This window comes from Mchenga conophoros, linkage group LG12 (genome assembly GCF_057382185.1).
Source record: "Mchenga conophoros isolate Kocher_MC1m ecotype Shallow Benthic linkage group LG12, M_conophoros_male_GT1.1, whole genome shotgun sequence".
NCBI classification, from domain to species: domain Eukaryota; kingdom Metazoa; phylum Chordata; class Actinopteri; order Cichliformes; family Cichlidae; genus Mchenga; species Mchenga conophoros.
The window spans coordinates 7,492,551-7,513,139 of NC_140537.1; the positions used below are offsets into that span (position 1 = coordinate 7,492,551).

Consider the following 20,589-nt stretch of genomic DNA (forward strand, 5'->3'; position numbering starts at 1 on the left):
GCACTGATCTGTGAGTGATGATAATTTGTGCACCAATTCCTCTGACATCGTCTTATTAATCGTTAGTTTACTATGCAAACATGACAAGTGAAATCTCCCGCAGCTTAAACATGTGAGAGGTTGATCGCGCAGAGAATCGCTGAGCTTATGTGAGTGAGCGTGTAAAAGCATTTCAGTTCTGCTGAGCCAAATAAGACAGGTCAGGGTGAAGAAGTGACAGCCAAAGAAAAGCTTACCACAAAACGGAGAAGTTATGACAAATCAGACTATAAGGCAAAAAGAAAGTGCAGCTTTATGGTTTCATGGACAAAATAATTTCTGTGGCTGCAATATGACGAGCTAAATAACCAGGGCTGCACATAAGTGGTCCGCAGGTGCGCATTCGCTGTCAAAATAAAAAACACGCACAAGGGTTAGGGTTAAATTTAAAAACTGTACTTTTGAGTTAAAATATATATTTATAATTTTAATAAATGACAAATTAAAAAGGCATGAACATTTTTTTGTATCGAAAAAATATCAAACCGTGACACCAAAGTATCGAACCGAACCGTGAATTTTGTGTATCGTTGCACCCCTAATATGTACTGTACCTCTGGAAGTAGTCCACACATTTCTCCGCTACACCATCCTGGAAGGAGCCCATGCACTGAACTACCTCACATTTAACCTGGGCTGAGCAGTCTATGTCATAAACAGACAGGAAGTGCTCTGAAACTGAAGGACAGGAAGAAACGAGACAGGACATTATTAACTGAAGAAAAACCTCAGAGAGCGCAAAGAAAGTCGATATCTTGTATTCATATAACAGCATCCACTTTGAAATAAACAGAGTATAACATGTACCGCATACATTTTTGAAAAGAAATGCGAGCACCAGACAGGTCACATTTGTGAAAATAAAACTGTGTGTTAAAAATACCTGCAACCAGTGCATCTTTGGGCCAGCGGCTGAACCAGTCCATGGTGCAACCAGAGATCAGCGCCGGAAACTTCAACGCTCGGTTCCGGAACTTCTCCCCAACAGGGGAAAAGCACAGAATGACGTGGAGATTATGTCGAACTCGTGACATGAAGTAATCGTACAGGTTTCCGTTGGTTGGAGGTCGCCGGGGAAACTCTCGCTTCATGACAGGGATGAGATCATTGAGGATATCATCTATTTCGTCACGGGCAAACAAGTTGGACACCTGAAGGCAGAAACATGCAGTTGTGTCTCTGATATCACAATACTGACGGACCTAACCATAGTTCGCTCGTTTAACACTTTTCTTAATTTCGGCTGTCGTCTCTTACAACTCATGGCCGCAGCGTTTTTTAGCTGATGAGCTGATGGAGCTCCGATGTGTCTCATCCTCCCCTGCAGCCATTCCCAAGCCACACCCCGCCACAATCCATGTACCTGTACTGCTGTGTATTTTAAAGCTCAAACATTTCTACTCCGATAATAGTGCCAACCAAATCTTTTACAGAGTAATTTTTCAATCTGATCTGATCAAAGATTTCCCATACAGAGATCTAGCAGTTGCAGCTTTTAAATGCAGTGATTAGCACTGTCACCTCACAGGAAGGCTGTGGGTGCAAACCTTGGACGTTCTCTTCAAATACAATGGCTTCCTCCCACAGTCCAAAGACATGAATGTTAGAAACATTCATGTATTTCCCTACACAATACTGTGTTTTATTGACCATTTTTTAACATTATTTTAATTGGATCTTCTTCTTCCTCACACTTCACAATAGTTGTCACTTCTTCTTACCTCAACCTCTTTCCTTAGCAATTTCAGTAGAAGTGTATATTGGTTGGCTGATGAACTAAATGTATGTGACTGCTGGCAAAAAATCTTGAAATGGTGAGTTTTAAAACAGCTTGCTGGGTGGGTACAAGTTTAACCAAGTGGATGAAGGTACGAGATTCACTGTTTAAATGTTTTAAGCTGAGTCATTTCTCCAAATCCCCAGTTTCCATTAGAGAGAACATGTAACTCAGATTTAAGAAAGTGAAACAGTGTCATGGGGGACTATGTGGTGTTGTGGTAAGTGTCCCTAACCATCTGTTACTCTCACAAAAAAACAATATCACGATAACAGCTTGCTTTTCCTTTTTGTTTCTCATCTCTGTCACTTTCTCTCACACAGTAAAGAAAAGAAGACAAAAAGATGGGAAAATAAATAATTGAAAGAAGGGAAAACAAGTGGGAAACTAACAGGGAAAAAGCAACTGCATGGCTCTTATCATGGTGTTCCCATAGTGTTAAATGTCAAATCCAATGATATCCACTGACTTCGAACAGTGTAAGAGCTTCAGCTTGGTGAGTGCTGGTAAACCTCACTGGAAGCTTAATACTTGTCACATGAATTGATCTGACTTCTGACCTCTTTTATTAAGTGACTTCCCGAATAACAAAATGTAAATATACGGAGTTCAAAATAAGGGCTTTGAAAGTTGTCTAAATATCCTGTGGTGGCAAAAATTCATACAACCCCTCCCAACTGTGTAAACAAACATGGAGAGGAGGAGAAAAGATGAGAAGGAAAGGGAAGAGAAAATATAACCATCGAGTAGAGAGAAGACAGTAAGAAATGTGCATAAGAACTAGCGGGGAAAAAAATCAAAGGGCAGGACAAAGATGAAAACAAAATTCTGGGAGTGGAGAAAGAGTCTTTCAGCAGATGTAATGAAGAATGCTGTAGTACACACAGAGGTGTACTTGTATGTGATTGTCCATTATAGTTTCATTTCATTACAAATATCAAAGAGAAAATAACTGCAACTCGGTCATAATGGTGAGGAAAATACACTTTTAAAATTGCACTGAACTGATACGACTCGTGCTCTCTTAAGATTGCATTCATGAAATGTTTACTGCACTCAAAGCGGAATGCAGTGCTAAAACAAAATGTTGTCTTCTAACATGCTTCTTTATCCTGCTCTTTTCCTTATCTACTCACACAGGCCTCAAAGGTTTTTCATGTTAAAATAGAGTCCTTTCTCCCAAATGTCACCAAGTAATTGCTTGTTGAGGACTATTGGGATTCTCTTTAATATTTTAAGGGTTTGACCTCACAATTTGAAGCACTTTGAGTAGACTTGTGTTGTAAACTGATGATTTTTAAACAAAACTAAATTAAGCTGACTTGAAGTGAATATACACAGCTATCTGAGCGAGTACAACAGTTTGTAGGTTTTCCAAAACTATGTGTGACTGTTAAATAGCTGGTGCCAGTGCTTTCATAAAAAGATAATATGTGAATCAGACAATTATAGTTGTGCCAAAGAATTCATAAATTGTACAATTTTCTAATAAACACCACCTCTAAGTCCACCTCTCCAGTAACTATAAAGCAATTCAAAGGCAAATTACAAAAATATAAATATAAAATGCATGCAATATAAAACATTAAGTTTGTAAAGCATGCAAAGAAAAGCTGCAGAACAAAGACACCAATGGATTGAAAACTTGCTTAAGGAAGCACCAAGTAGCTTTCTGTACTGTAGTGCCTTACAGACCAATTACAGTAACATTATCTAATATAAAATATCAGTATGAGTCATTCAGATGGACTATCAGACAATGAGACTCCAACCTCTTACTTAAACTTGGAACCATATATTTTTCAACACCAACACTAACTGAGCTCTGTAAACAGTTTTATAAACAGTTAAAGTTTTATGGCAGGCTTACATTTCAGACTTTATGATATAATTTTAGGGGATGAACACAAAACTTGCATTAAGTGTTGAGGAATTTTAGCCATTTAGCAGAAAAGTCAATGAAAAGTCAATCAGTCTTTGTCCAAACCCATCTAGAAAAGCAAGAGTAGCTTTGGAAAAAAACATTTTAGAGAATATATAACTATGGTAAACCTGTATAATAAAGACAGGAAATAAAAGGTATGGATAACATTTTGAATGCCTTATGAACAGAGACTGAAGTGGCCCAGAATAATCTAAAAGGCCATTTCAGCACCTTCAGCTAATGAGCAATAAAATTTAACAGAATGCGCATTGGTGTCGCTTCCAGTGACGGCATGATACGGCTCAGTACATAATAAGAATAATTACATTTTCTGCTTAAGCTCTCAGCACATTCCATATTTCATTCTTGACCCTGTGATGGCTTTATGGTGCTGATATTATTAAAGTTACTAGCGCTAGCTAGAGGCTGTACTTTAGCCTGTTGTGCTACAGAACAGGAGTTTGAATAAATAGAGTAACTCGTTTTGTTTTGTTTTGTCTTTTTTTTTTTTTTTAAATAAAGGTGGGTAATTTCGAGTAACTTTTCACATAATTCAACAAATATCAGAAAACACACAAACTATGTCTGCGCATTTTGCCCCAAAATTCATTTTAGAGTTTTTAAATCAGACATGATGAGTTGCTGACTTGTGTTTTTGGTGAAACATCTTGCAAAACAAACTGAAGTATTCTCCTTTATATTATTCAAAAGTTCCATATAAATACTGCACTAGGCAGTTTGGTACAGTTTAGTGCAGGCTATGCCAGTTACTTTCAAACACTGTGTTGAAGTTAATAGTGACACACTAAGTTGGACTGGTACGGAGCAAGCTGTAGTGTTCATGGTCAATATTAGGCTGCGTCAAGTGTAGCATACATGAATTTCTATTTAAGAAGATGATGAAGATTAGATTCATCTCCCCAAATTCCATCTTTTATACTACCTTTAAAATATCTTGGGGTTAGAAATCGGCCATATAGCTTGTGAAACATGTGCTTATATCTTGTTGACTTCACTTAGCTAAATCCACAAAGAGAAATGGATATCATGGTAGCAACATCACATGGCAGCTTATCAAATAAGACTCTACTAGTGGCTCAAAACAAGTTAGAATGCAACTTATATCTAAGTAACTGTTTCCCCAAGCTATAACTCCTGATTACAAACCATAGGATATACTGTAATATCACCTGAAAAACAACAACAGAGCCAATGCAGTCCATGCACATGCACAGCACTGGATCACTACTGTCTATTAATGATATAAAAGAAGTAGAAACAACCAGATGCCTTTTTAAAGATACCTTAACCTCTCATTGATTATTTAATTTAAAACTATACAACTTTCAAACACTGCACACTGCATATTCTCTTGTTGTTCTGGTCTCACAGCCTTAACTGTGACCCACATTAAGTAGAGGATTACATTACTATGAATACGGATTATTTGGAATCTTTTCTCCTTGTGTGTGCTGCTGACCTCTCCAGATGACAGCACATTATTCATGTACTCCAAGAAGGACTCGTCTTTTATTTCGTTGTCAGTAAAGATGAAGCTGATGCCTTTTCCATGCTGGCCAGCTGTTCTGTACAAACTCTTCAGGTCATCCATCAGGTTGGATGTATTGTATGAGCTGGAAAAGAAAAGCATAAAATAAATATGCACACCCTTTCTTCACTAATAACTAATTTTACAGCTTCTAAAAATCATCCATACGTAGTTAAATGCAATCAAAAAGTGCAGCAGCAGAAAACTAGATCGCATAAAAACTTTAATTCATCTATTTATGTGCCAATTTGCATGAAATTTCTCATGAGATTGAAGCTCAAACTACATTTATTGGTGAGAGCGGTTTAAAAAAAAAAGTGTCGGCGCCCCAGTTTGAGGCTTGGACGATGAAAGTGAAGCACATCTTAGCTTGAAAGTTCACCTGCTTTAGTGTGTGAATGTCAAATTTATTGAATTATAAAGAGGCAGATGAAAAATAAGTTAGAGGGAAAATGGAAGAAGCTGCAAATTGGAGATATTAACTGCATAAACAACATGAGAGAGAAACCACAGATTACTTTCATCTGGTTCTTTAATGATTATCAGTGAGATGAGATACTCCATCCTGTAGTTAATAAGAAATTATAACAACAGCCCTAAGTGGCTGGGAGTTACGCTGTGACTGCCAGACTAGATACGCATTGCTGGTTATTAAAAATAAACACACCTGTTCCCAACTCAACCCAGCAAAAGTGATGAGTTGACCAGTTTGTAAAAGAAGAAATAATATTTGAGGACAAAATAATGGCAGTTTGAGAACAATGAAGCTAGTTAAGCAAGATACAGGTAAAGAGTAACCTCTCCACTCAAGGGAGAAAAGCTGCTTAAGTGAAAAGTAACATTGTGTCAGCCATAAGGATAAAGAGCCCGGACACAGACAGCATGACTACTAGCCACTCAGGGCTGCTGTGATGATAGAAATGCTTCTTTATATGCAGTCTAGTGTGCTTCTAAGAATCCACTGCAGCATATATACCAAAATAAATGCTTTTAAAAAATCTCTAGTAGGAATAATAGTGTTAGGATAACAAAGTTTAAAAGAAATTGTGTACATTAAAGCAACAAGAAAGTCTAAGTTACTGTACAGACAGAGGGAGAGAAAGAGAGTAAATTGGGTTTGCATGAAATAAGAGAACTATCTGTACTGGATGTGCATCTGAAAATCAGTTTTATGTGTGTATCAGAGAGAGCAGATGAAAAAGAAGGAAGGGGACACACAATAGAGGTATCCGTTTTCACCAGGGATAGCTGTGAAGCTAAGAGGACAAACATGTGGTTCATTAATATTAATAGGAAACATTAAAATCTGTTTGGCGAACAAACCGGTGGAAAGTGTGACAATAAATGAATGTAGGGACTGAAGGAGGAAACTACTTGACAGGTTTGGAAGCACGAGTTAGTGATGGTGAGTTAGTATGTTAGTGAAGCCAGAGCTTCTGAGATATCATATAATTAGTATGATATCTGTACCTCTAATGAGAATATACTAGCTGCTGGGCCTGAGAGCTGATAATGCAGAATGTTTCTCATCAGTGACAAAGGTTCTGAGTTTAATGGTTTGATTATAGATGATTATATGATTAATGATTAGATTATAACTAAATCTAACGATTATAAAACAACTTTAGTTTGACATGTTTTGTGAAGAAATTACTCAGAAAAGGAAATCTGACAATGAAAGGTGTTACTACCACTCCACAATCCAATCCTTAGGAGGTTTACAACTTACACCACCCTACCTACATCATTAATAATATTAATATTAATTTTTGCCAGCACACTACCGTGTGAGCGTGATCTGGAAGATCTTGTATCCAGCTATGAACGAGGCCAATCTGGTCAGGCTCTGTTTGCCAGAACCCCCAACCCCCACCAGCAGGGCATTACCTCCCGGTGTTCGGATTATCCTCGACACCTACAAATACACACAGAGCTAGAGTCAAATAAGCATGTTTAGATTTGCAGTAAGTTGTAGGCAACAAAAGAAAATAGCAAGCAAAGTAGGAATACATTAAAAAGATAAAGTAGGAATCTGTGTCTGAGTGCAAATGTCTGGGAGTGAGCAACTGTTTGTGAACGCTCCACAATTTATACTCCTTGAAGTAAAACTGTTAGGATATTCCTTGGGCTTTAAGGTGGTCTGAAAACATTAATGGGGGACTTTGAAATGTAAAAACCCTGACTGATGAAAACGTTAGGAAGTGTAGATTATTTTGGTTGGCACAAACACGACAAAAAACTCTTTAGAGTACCTTGACCAAATGTATCATAGCATCCTGAAAGAAGACCATATCCATGCCAGTACCCCTAATACTTTCATTGTAATGGCTTAGGAACATGTTCAGACGGTCCTTTAAAGTCTCAAATGATTCAATAGGCTCGTACACTTTGGGCAAATCAAAGTCTGAGTCTTCTGGTTCTTCCCCTGTGAGGAAAAAAATGAAAGCAGGTCACAAAACTGAGAAAATCTCTTAAATATATATATATATTTCAATATAGTCAGACTCAGTAGTACCTGTGGCCTCAGGGGCATCTCGCAAGAAGTCAACAAAATATCTTTCTGCTACATAGTCCACCATATTCTTGTGCTCTTCACCAAGATGTTCTTCCACCAGCTTTGCCAGAGCCTGGTCAAACCACTCCACATCATCAGGCATCGTGAATCGATCCGCTATCACACGCTTGCACTCATGTTTCCAAAGTGCCATCAACGTCTGGAAAATATATGTTACGTTATTTTTCTGTTAGACAGAAGGTAATTAGCTACATGGAATAAAGTAATAATAATAAGTAATAACAAAGTAATGACTGGTAATAGGTAAAAGCACTGGGGTAGCTTAGTTACTGCAAAACTGTATTACTAGTGTATTATTTGACTTAGGATTTTTAATGTGAAGTCAGACTGTCAGCCGATATTTTTAACCTAGTTATTTTTGACCTCAGCAAGCCTCCTGTGACAGCTCTTGCCACTCAGTTTCATACTGCTGCCACTTCCCCTGTTTGTCACTTACTCAGTCATGCATATTTGTCCTTGGAAAAATCCTGCATGTGTGACCAAAAAAAATGTTTCTCCAGTGGAAATCTCAACATGTTCTCAAGTTTTTCTTAACTACTTGTCATGTTAGAAATGAGGTAATTAAGCATGCAAAATACATCTCACCTGGACAGAGGTGACAACTTCAGCATTGGTGCTGAGCATGCCTTGCCAGATCCTGGAGAGATCCCTCAGGTTAAAGATGTAGTGGAACTTTGCAGGAGTCGGAAGCATCTTGACCTTAGTCAGCTGCCAGAGACGACGCGTGAGGGAAACCAAACGAGGTACAGTGCTCTGGACCTCCTCGCTAAAACCACGTCCTGTGTAAAAGTGGCCCTCACCGATCACGCCTGTGTCATAAAGTCGATGTTTAGAAAAGTTATATATTTTTTTCCAAAGTAAAGGATACAGTGTGTTTCGTGAAATCACTGTATGGTGGCATTTATTAGTACTTAGTTCATCCCTCTAACTTGCTGTGATATATATATGATTGGCAACTATATTACAAGCACACAACACCTACACAACTGTCTGGAAATGGTAAAATAAGAACAAATAAAATAATGTATGTCTCTCAGGACATACATTATACATTATGCCTTAGACCTTGTCATGTATGAACATGTAATGCGAAGTAATCCCCAAAATATAAATGACTGCAGAAAAATGACTTCTTGCAGTGTTTTACCCACCAAATATCTTGTCTATCGAAGCATTGGAGGGCAGCGTGCAGTTAAAGATTGAGAACTGCCTTTTCAGTCTCTGTGGTATGTCATTACGGCCCCCTCCAGGATGAATCATTGCTGCCAGGAACTGAACATCCACAATATTTGTGAACTCTCCAGGTTTTTCCAGATTGAAGAAACCATTCTGTTCCATCAGCTGCCTGACAATCTCATTAGTCACCTGTGATTGAAAGCAAGAAGCTTAAATCAAGAAAAGTTTTGTTTTTCATTTATTTATCATTAACCAGTATTATGAATGAAAAAACACCAGTAGAAATGTTATAATGACCTGGTCTCCCCACTCATTGATGACAGGCATGTTGATGTCATCTATAAAAATTGACATTTTCTTCCCAGCAGGCGGTCCATAAGTGGTCCCCATCCTCTTATCAACATAGCTCTCAACTGACCTCTAAAAAAAAGGAAAAAAGGGAGGGATGAGGCAAGAAAAAGTACAGCGAGATAAAGAAAGAGATCTTTTAATTTCAACTGAAATGTAATTCATCACAGATCATCAATATCACACATGTTCATATTCTTTAATGGCAAATGAACACAGTCATGGTGTTGGTTTTCATTATAGACCTGCTCTGTGCATAATGCATTGCCAGGATGGCAATGCCTTATACAACTGCCCCCTGCCTTGCATTGAAACGATTACTTTCTTCCTGTCTTTGGCTGTGTGACTGCTGTCTACTCTTACTACTTCAGCTGTATCTCATCACTCGATCGGTCCCTGAGTGTGCGCAGTAAGGAGCCTATAATATGCCTTGTTACTCAGCTGTATTCCGCCCTCTTTCCTAGTTTGTGTCTATTTTGGTTTCACTGTACTTTGCATCCATCCTTCATATCTTTTGTTTTTGGTTTTACTACTATTTGTATAAGCCTTCAGCTAATTCCTGTGTTTGATCTCTTGGTGTTACGTTCTGTTGCATCAGCTTTCATTTTTAAAGTTTGCTCTTTATTCTTGTTTACCTGCCTGTGGTGTTCTCCCCTCTTTAACTGAACGCTCCTTTTAAGTTAAAAATTCACAGAGTGACACACTTCTGTTTCTTCTAAATTAAGAGAAACGTAGGCAGGTGACCTGCTGCTTTACCTGGAACATTAGTGGTGTAGTAGCAGAAGAGAAGTTGAGACTCTTGCCTATGTGGGTCTCAGGGTCATACTTTGACATGTAGCTCTTGATGATAACAGTCTTGGCTGTTCCTTGCTCTCCAATTAGCAAAACAGCCTATAACAAACATATTTAGATTTGCCATCAGTCCAAATTATCCCAACTAACTTCCACGTTATAGGATAACATGAGAAGGACGACAGTAGAACAAGACCGCGAACAGTTAACTGTGTCCTCCAATGCAAGAGAGGCACGTCTACGGCATATTCTATGAGGAAAGATCAAAGGGAAAGTAAGAGCATATCCTCTGCGTCTGCTGAGCATAAACACATGATGCTGGTTTTGTAGTTACATTTAAATGTTTATCCAAAGTTTACTTCAGGTTGTCTCTCTGGAGAAAGTACATGACTCATTGTCAAAGTCTAAAAACAGATGAGACCTTCATAAATGTAAATATAACACATCAGAGCTGCTTTTCCACCATCCCTGGACTCGCACCAGTTTGCATACAGGGAGAACCGGTCAACCGAGGATGCGATCGCCACAGTGCTGCACACATTACTGAAGCACTTGGAACACAGGAACACCTATGCACGGCTCCTCTTTGTAGACTACAGCTCGGCTTTTAATACCATCCGGCCATACAAACTCCGTCCCAAACTCCACCAACTGGGACTTAACTCCTCTCTGTGCAACTGGATTGTGGACTTCCTCACTAACCGTAGACAGAGTGTCAGAGTGGGTAAGAACACCTCTTCCACCCTTGTGGTCAACACCGGTGCCCCTCAGGGGTGTGTTCTGAGCCCTCTGCTATACACTCTCTTCACCCATGACTGTATTTCCTCCTGCGCGTCCAATCTCATTGTTAAGTTTGCAGATGACACTACAGTGCTCGGACTTATATCCAACAATGATGAGACAAACTATAGGACAGAGGTGCAACAACTAGAGTCATGGTGCCACGACAATAACTTGGTCTTAAACACCAAAAAGACCAAGGAGATCATTGTAGATTTCCGGAAGAGGGGTCATAACAACCATCTGCCTCTCTTCATTGGCAGTGAGGCGGTGGAGAGGGTGAGCAGTTTTAAATTCTTGGGGGTAACTGTGACCGAGGACCTGTCCTGGGGCAACCATATCACCTCAGTTGTACGGAAGGCCCAACAGCACCTCTACTACCTGAGGAGACTGCGGAGCGGACACATTCCCAGATCTCTGATGTTGAACTTCTACAACTGTGCCATCAGCAGCGTTCTGACGTATGGATTTCTAGTGTGGTTCCCCAGCTGCACCAAGGCCGATCAGCAAGCACTCCAGCGGGTGGTGAAAGAAGCTGGCAGAATTATTGGAACAAGTCTGCCAGAGATCAGTAATATCTTCCCCACTCGCTGTCTGAGGAGGGTGCACAGTATCCTGCGGGACCAACATCACCCTGCGCGCCACCTTTTCCATCTGCTGCCCTCAGGGAGAAGGTACAGGTCTATACAGGCCAGAACATCCAGACTGGCCAACAGCCTGTATCCACAGGCTGTGAGGCTCCTGAACTCTCTGCCCCCCTCTCACGGACAATAACCATATCCAACTTCTTAATAGCAATGAACTGGTCTGCATTGGTGCATCATATCTTTATTCTCTTCCCCCTCCTGCCCCCCCCTTTCTTAAACAGATAACTATCATATCTGATATCATATCTCACAGTACAATAATATTGAATGGGTTGCACTGTTGTATTTTGTCATGTTTCTCAGGTCTTTGTCTGAATTTCTACGAACATTATTGCTAAGGATTGTCTTATTGCATTGGAGTCACACTGGGTTAAATATGTACACTTGGGTTTTAAGGGGTATTTATTATTTTCTTCTTTTTTTTGGGTTGTATGGAAGCCCCAAACGCAATTTCATTGTTCTTGACAATGACAATAAATAAATACTATAGAGGATTTAGAAAAGACACAAAACACTCAAGAACAGGAAGGTCAGATTAGACTTTGAAAACAGAAAACAGCTAAAAAGAGCCTTGCACAATTATCCAAAAACTAAAACTAAGATTGCTTGTGCCAGAATGATGGGAAAAGAAAAGTATGTGGAACATCATCACATTGTCTATCAAACATGGAGAAGGCAGTTTAACACTACGCGTTAAAGCATGCGCGTGTAGGCTGTCACTGGAAGCGGGTCACTAGTGTTTGCTGATGATGGAAATTACTCTAACTGGTAACCATACCTTGCCTTGCTTTGCAATAGTCTGGGTTAGGAAGTCTGTTCTAACGTTGTCCACATTGGGGACCAAAACTGAGCTGTACTCTGGTGTGAATTCAGATGGATAAATGTATTCCTCCACTCTGGTGTTCCAATGGACCCAATGACCTGGAAAAATATTTAATTTAATTTTAATAAGATAAAGCTTGTTGTAGAGATCAACACAAAATATGAAAAAAAAAAAAATTCAAAATAATATTAATCCAAGGATATTAATTTAGTTTATCACTAAAAATAATTTTATATACACATATGTACTTTCCATAAGTACAACATGAGACATAATGTCTCTGCCTACCCAGTAACTAAACAACGCCATCTGACTGAAAGTTAATGAAGCCATGCTTACCATCTGCTGTGACATAGTAGTCAAACATGGTGTCCTCACTGTCAGGAGGAATGTCTGGCAAGTTTAGATGAATACTCTTGTTTCCTCTAAGCCAGATTTCCATCTTCCTCCGATCATCCAGTTCAAGTACGGCCCCAGCGCTCCACATTAGTGCAAAGACATAAAGCCGCTCCAAGAACTCTCTGGATAAATCGCCACACTGCTCCTGTAAATTGATATCCATTTTAAGATGAGGAAATTCAGGGATCATTAAAAGAACCCAAAAAGGAGATGAGCACTTCATAAGTTAGGCCAAGTCTATGAAACTGAACATACAAAATATATGGACAAAACTATGAGTCCCAGTCTGTATAATGGGTATAAATGTGCTTAAAAAGGTTTTGAAAACATAAATACAAGTTGGTCTCACTATAAATTTCCACTTCTACTTCAAGAGTCACTTATCAATGAAATATTCATTAGCTGCTGTTCGTGTGCATGTCCAGTGGATGGGAATACCTCACCTTAGGTGGTATGAGTCCCTGTAGCATGTTTATGCATTGCATGATTACAAAGGCCTCTAGCATGTCCATTTTGAACTCTAGTGACTGCACGCAGAAGCGGTAGAGCTCGGAGAAAGACGAAGAGAAGAGCTTTCTCAGTATCTCTGCCTCATGTGGGGACCGTTTCTTCAACCAGCCCTAGAAGCAGCAACAGCATGACTCTATTTAGTCAAAACTACATGCAGTGCACAGGTTTTAAATTATATGATTCACAAGTAAATATTGCCTTAATATACCTTGATTTCAAACTTTTACGAAATGAAACAAAAATAATTACAACCGGTTTTTCACCTCTAGTATGGGGATCCAGGTGAGCACAGAGGAGCTCATGAACACCATGCCATTGCGTGAGACGGTGGCTGGAGAGGCATTGTCGATGTTATGCGGCTCAAATACCACCTTGCAGTTGGGAGCCATTGGTATTCGGTCTCCATTTGCGAGTGTAAGAGTTCTGTTGTCATCCAAAACTGAATTTAGGTTTTCAATCCAGATGGCGTCAACTGGCCCATCCAGCACTATCCAGATGTGCTCTCCTGTGAGGGAAACAAAGTGTTTGTTTACATGATTACGAAAATGAGGTGGTATGAAGACCTTGTGCTGTCACCCTCAAGCAAAAATGAGCTACATTTCTGAATATGAATTTAGTGCAGACAAAAGAGTTCAAAATGTTTTCTTGGCTAACCAGCAATCATGAGCTATCAGTTTGCAAGAAAAACAACAACTGAGTCATTTATTTTGTGGAATTTTAAATATGAACAAAGAAATCCGTTTCTCCTCGCTCTCCTCCCAGTTGGAAAACATCCAAAAACAGAAACACAAAAGACAAATTGCGTCTGAAACAAGCAAAAGGCTGACGTTGTCTGACTTTCAGGCAATATCGCACGATAAAGCTGCTGTTTGAATGTGGTTTACACTCTAAATGCTGAGAAATCAGTTCCTTTGAATATGACTACTACATGAGCACGTGTTTTACACAGAAGTTACCAGATGATACACACAAGGCTGTTTCTGCATCAGTTAAAACACAATGAGCGTGGACAGCACGCAGCTGTTTTCACAAAGTACTTCTTTTCTTTGAGGAATATCTACTTGACCCAGGAGCTGCTGCCCTGTCACATTGCCACATCTACTTTTCTACACTGGAATTCACTCTGTCCAAAGTAGCAAGCTCTGCAAATGAACAGGAAGTAGCAGCAGGAAAATAATGCAAATACGCAGAGAACACCCCACTCATAGATATGCAAAACACCATCAGAACAAGTAATTAATAGATGAGATGTGTACTTAGACGCATAAAAGCAAACATGGAATGCATACGCAATTGCCCGCAGACATTTTTAATTATCCGTGTAAGCTTAGAACTAAATAGGAAGATTAAACAGAGCTTTGTTTCCTTTGAACCTTCCAACGTTGTCCCAACGTATTAATACTTAATTGCAATAACCTACTTGAACTGGTTTGTCAAAGTTCTCATGGAAAACAATGTTTACCAATGATTTTTTGCTTTATTAATACCCAAGTGTGACATATGTGCACAATAAGAAACTTTTTGGACCTTTCTTTGCTCTCAGTGTTTTCCTCCACAGTGTAGAGAAGATGCCATCAGTCCAGTCATTTGTGGCCACATCTAGTCTGCCAAACATCTGAGGTGCAGTAATGGCTTTGGGGTTCATGCGCATCTCTCTGTGAGAATGACCACATTCTGGAAGAAAATTAGATATTAGCAGAAACATGTTCTGTTTTCCTAAAGTTAATATAATGGATAATATAATACTTTAATGGAGCAATAATTATATTAAACACATGACAAGGTCACAAAAGTAACAATATTACCCTAAAAATATGTAGATTTAATAAGATACCCCATAAATTAAATAGATATCTCGTCCCAGTATGAGTATATTTCTTCGGTTATTCTGTTCACATATTCGTGTCTACAGTACAATAGATTCAAAACAAGCTTACCACAAGTTGGTGTCTTTTTCTTTAAGCTCACATGCGACAAAATACACTAAATCCTACCTGTCATAGCTTTCATAAGCGTGTGTATACAAGTTGTCTTTCCAGCCCCACTGGGCCCCAGGGCCATCATGCCATGTCGGACTCTTTGAGTCTCGTACAGCTGGATGACCTTTAGCTTCCAAGGAGGATGGTTGATTAGGCCTGCATCCTCCACCTGAAGAAACAAAGTAGTTACAATTCCAGCTATTTTTGTAACAATAATGCTTTTACTGTATTTACAAGTATAATAACTTAGTATACAGTCGTGGTAAAAAGAAAGCACACCTTCAGTCAATTTTAAGGTTTCACACATCAAAACATCTTTTTTTTTTAAATTAAAAAAATGAAGCCAAAATGCAGAAGCAATATATGAAAAACTAAACTAATACTATCAAATGCACTTGCTTAACTGATCAGCAACAAAACAGCATAAAATCTAAAAGTTCCAACTTTTAATTGCATCTCTCCCTTCCTGCACTGTTTTTCACAAGTCCTCGGGTTAGGTCCTTTACAAATAATAAATGCCACTATTTGTATCCTTCTCGATGTCCTGTCCTGAGGTCTGACATGACAAATACGGCGGCCTCACTCTCCATTAGGCTTTTGGACCGTCTTACTCAGCCTTCGCATTTCTCTTTCTGCCTCTTTCCATTGTTTCCCCTTCCTGTTCCCCCCATCTTGCAAACTTGGTGTTACTGTGGATTTTCACTCTCCTCGTCAATAACAGATAAATCCATTCTCCAAACTCTCCTACCTGTTTGTCAATGGCAGCTTCTAGTTCAGGGTAGCCCGCTTTGTCAAGTTGGATGCCCGGGAAGAGGTCTTCAATCAAGCTCAGAAAAAGTGGCTCATCCTCATCGATCTAAACGCATGTGCACACAAATTTGCAAAACCCAGTGAAAACATGAAATATCAGCATGGTTATCTTTTTGATGCCCTATTGTGTACATTGTAGACTTACCAGTTTTGAAAGGTTCATGTCCCTTAGAACCCTCATGACAATGGTAGACTCTGTATCACTGGGGTTGGCTCGCTTGGCTGCTCCCAGAGTTCGCAGAACTGACAGAATGTTGCGCAGGCCAAAATCATAGTGAACCTGAACATTCATAAATATCATTTTAGTTTCATTTACATTAATGGAAACCCGTGCAACCTTGTTGTTAAGTCATGTGACAATGATACCTCCTCCAAACTAACTCCTTTTCTGACCCCATTCCTACAAGCATCACACTCTATTTTCAGCAGCCTGTGTGTCAGTAAGACTTTTTATGCATTTTTAGCTGCAGCTTGTTTATGCTCCCACACTCAGTGCAAGTTCTACCACTTTCCACTTGTTACTGCAAGGTTAAAAGGAAGATCTTCAATTTTTATACCTGCTTGGACAGTTGCTCCTCGCACAGCTTGTAAAGCGTGAAGAATTTGCGTGCAAGCTCCATGTTGTCGATAAACCCACAACTGGCCAGTTTTACCCTAATAATGATTTGACGGTCTGGAACCATCATGGCCACGGAGCGGAAGTTGATCTTCAGGTTTTCAGGAAGCTCCTGACGACCTGCATAACCTGGATTCTGATTACATGGAGAATAACAAAAAAAAAGATATTAATGGAGTAAAACAGAAATAAAACATTTAATGATAATTAGGAGTAAATGCTACATTGCCCATTCTACTGCATTAGAAATTTAGATCAGTGGTCCCCGGGCCTCGGACCGGTACCGGTCCATGAGTCGTTTGGTACCGGGCCGCGAGAGTTGAGGCTCAGGTGTGAAATGTATGGTTTTCAGGGTTTTTATCGGTTTTCTGCGTTATTTTGTTATCGTTTTTATCGTTAACTCAGTTTTCCTGGGTCTTTTCACGTGTGTTATGAATAACTCTTCTATTTTTCAGTAGCGGTACTAGTTTTATTTTGTTGTATTTTTCCGCGACACCTTAAAGGCCGGTCCGTGAAAATATTGTTGGGCATAAACCGGTCCGTGGCGCAAAAAAGGTTGGAGACCGCTGATTTAGATGACAGACTAGAATGCAACAACAATGAAACTAAATGGATGAAGTTTATACTGGAATGTAGTTCATCTTCATCACAAACGCTATCCTTCAACTTCAGCAGACACAGCCTACAGACACAGCCTGTTTCACAAAGCTTGTCTATACTAATGTACACACACACACACACACACACACACACACACACACACACAGAATAAAAAAGAGGAAAATGATCTCTGACCCCTCTCGCCACAGGGAGGAATTATTCCACTGTTATGTTTAATGACTTGCCTCAGGACAGCAAATGAGGCAAGGAGATAAAGCGATTTAACTATTACTCTAAGAAATAAATCACATGAAATAGCAGGCAGAGCCCAAAGTTTAATTCAAAAACTGACTTATAAAATATTACATGTTAGAGTTCAATTCCATTTTAGTGTTATTTGTGATTCATTTCAGTTTTCAAGATTAAAAATTTTGCTTTAAAAAAAAAGGAATCATTATGCGATAAATCTAACAGCCAAGAGTAAATATTGATGTCCATGCATGCACAGCATGTCCAGGCACCATCTGAAACAGATACAGTTCATACACTTCAATATTCATTCTGTTAACTAAGGTGTCATTTACTGATGTTAAGAACTGCCTCCTTTAGATATTTCCTCTGACCAGTCAAATAGATATTAGCAGTCTTGTTCTACTTCCATCACTAACCATGGTAAGGAAGATGCCAAACTCTGGGTTCATGTCCACATTGTCTCCATCTGTGAAGACAAAATTTTTGCGACGTTCCTTCTTGCAGGTGAGAACTATCGCGATCTGCTGGGCTGCCACAGAAAGAACTGGGAGGTCGATGCGGTTGAACTCGTCAAAACAGCCCCACGAACCAGACTGAGCCAGACCTGGTAAATCACATAAACACAGAGCTATGGTCCGTCCGCTGCAAACAAATAAGATATCTGACATTACATATTGTGTGATTGTTGTTTTTTTTTATCTGTATTGTTATGATTTATTAGCAAAAAAAAACCCCCACAGGCCTATAACCTGATAACTCAAACCCTTAAACTTCTTTCTGGGTATATATTTATTGTCACGGTCCTGGGTCGGTGACCCAGTGTTTTGAGTTTTGTTGTGTTTTTGATCTTTGAGTTCATCATGGTTATCACTGTTAGTGTTTTGGTTTCTGTCTCAGTATTTCTAGCTCTCTAGTTTGTTGCTCTGTGATTTCTAGTTCTTGTTCCCGTGTCCCTATGTTCAGTGTCAAGTCTGTGTCTCTGTGCCTGTTGTGCTTCCAGTGTGTCTGGTTTTGCTTCACCTTGTCTCGTTAGCTCTGATTTCTCCCCGAGCTGTGTTTCCCTCCTGTCTCCCGTTCCTTGATTGCTCCAGTCCTGTGTTTTCCTTGCTCTGTGTCATGTCGTACCCTCACCATGCTGTCTGTTTTTTCCCCTCCGAATTCCTGAGGAAATTCTAGTTCCCAGTCCTGGTTTGTTTTCCTAGTTTGTGCTTCTTAGTTTTTAGACTCAAGTGTCCAGTTTAGTTTCGAGTTTTCTAGTTTGGGGTTTTGGTTTGTTTTTTGTGAAGTTTAATCTTTATGTAAAGCCTCCCAGCAATAAACGCTGCCTCTTTAAGTTGATTCTGTCTCATGAGTTCTGCAATTGGTACGTACTTCCTGCTTGCCACACAGTCTATCATGACACTTATAGCATGACTTTACTTAGTGATTCTCACCTTTAAATATTCTCCCCAAGCCTCTGAAGTCCATCTGGTCAGAGCAGTTGAAGACCACAACGTACTTTCCCAAACAGCGACCCATGTCTTTTATGGTCTCGGTCTTTCCTGATAACAAAAGGCAACATTTTCACAGCCTAAACTGAAATGCAACCATTTGTATGCTGATAGAAAACCTGACAACAAATGATCTCATAATAGAAACTATCAAAGCTAACTCTGTAATGAAGCCGTTCCCGACTGAGATAGCTGTGTTGTTTGATTCTTCATTTAAATGACCTGAGTTGTATAGAGTCTAGAAGGGTAAATTATCTATATTTAAAATGGTTAAATTCAATTACTTTAACACTTGGCAAACCTTGGAACAGCTTTTTAACATGTCTGTCCCATTCCGAAATCATAAGTTTTGCATACCAGTTCTAGGTTTTCATTCCTATAAAATGTTGCATTTTCTTTTTGATTCAATGTAATTTCCAAAAAATAGATAGATACTGTGTGACTAATTTTCATACCTGTTCCAGCTGGACCAGCAGGTGCTCCACCCATACTCATACCAAGAGCTTGGGCTAAAGTGATGTAACACCTGTCCAATTGTAGACACACAAACATAATAACAATCTAATTTCATAAATCATGAATCATTTCATAAATTCATAAGCTAATAATATCCATACTCAAAATGACCACAAATGAACGTGATCTCATTCTCCACAAGGTTCAAGGATTAAGCTTTAGAACCCTGCCCCTGAAGCTGATGGGGATTCAGCGATTTGCTCAAGGACACATCAGCAATCAGGATGACTGACAACAGGACCTAGCCCTCTGGTCACTGGTCTCCATCTTCATTACAATGACTGACCTCGGGGTAAAAATCATGGTAAAGCTGGGATACTGACATATTTTCTCTCCTTCAGCAGATACAGATTAATTCTGACCACTCCGTAACCAGATTTACTTTTTTCATCCCAACATCTTTTTTGCCACAATTTAGGACCACTTGCACCTTTCCCTTTTTTAACGTGATGTGGTGGCAGCGAGGAGGTAGGACAATGATAGCAAGCAAAACAAAGAAGAAAGACAGCATGAGAAAATGATGGAAAAGCAGAGCTGTCTTGGCGCCTCTAGCCATAAGGCCAGCATGCCACTTTTTTGGAGAGCTGCTGTCTGATGTTAGATGGTAACTCCCTCCCTAGTGCTGTCCTCTCACATCTCCTCCTTGTCTCTCCTCATCTTTTTTCCCCTCCTTGTCTCTTCTCATATTTTACCCTCTGTGTCTGTTACTAAGACACTTCTTGTTGTTGGACTGCTGTCTCCCTCACTCTGTCTGATCCTCTTTCCTTTTCTTTCTGTCATTCATATCGCCTGTTAGTTACAGATGTGATGATCGCTGTGTAAGACTGCTTCATCCTGCTTCATCCTGCTTTCTAATTTCTCATCCTCACAGTCCCCGAGTTGTCTTTTTTTCTTTGCTTTACAAATCCAGTCATTAGTCAACCACAGAAAGTTTAATCCATTTCATGAAACTTGACATTACAACGAACAATCACGGTCAAGTTTTCA

The 20,589-nt window shown here is 39.5% G+C and overlaps 1 pseudogene; it reads right to left on the reverse strand.

Moving 5' to 3' along the window:
- The window catches only part of LOC146562070 (dynein axonemal heavy chain 5-like), a 60,938-nt pseudogene that overhangs the window by 25,924 nt on the left and 14,425 nt on the right, over positions 1 to 20,589 (reverse strand).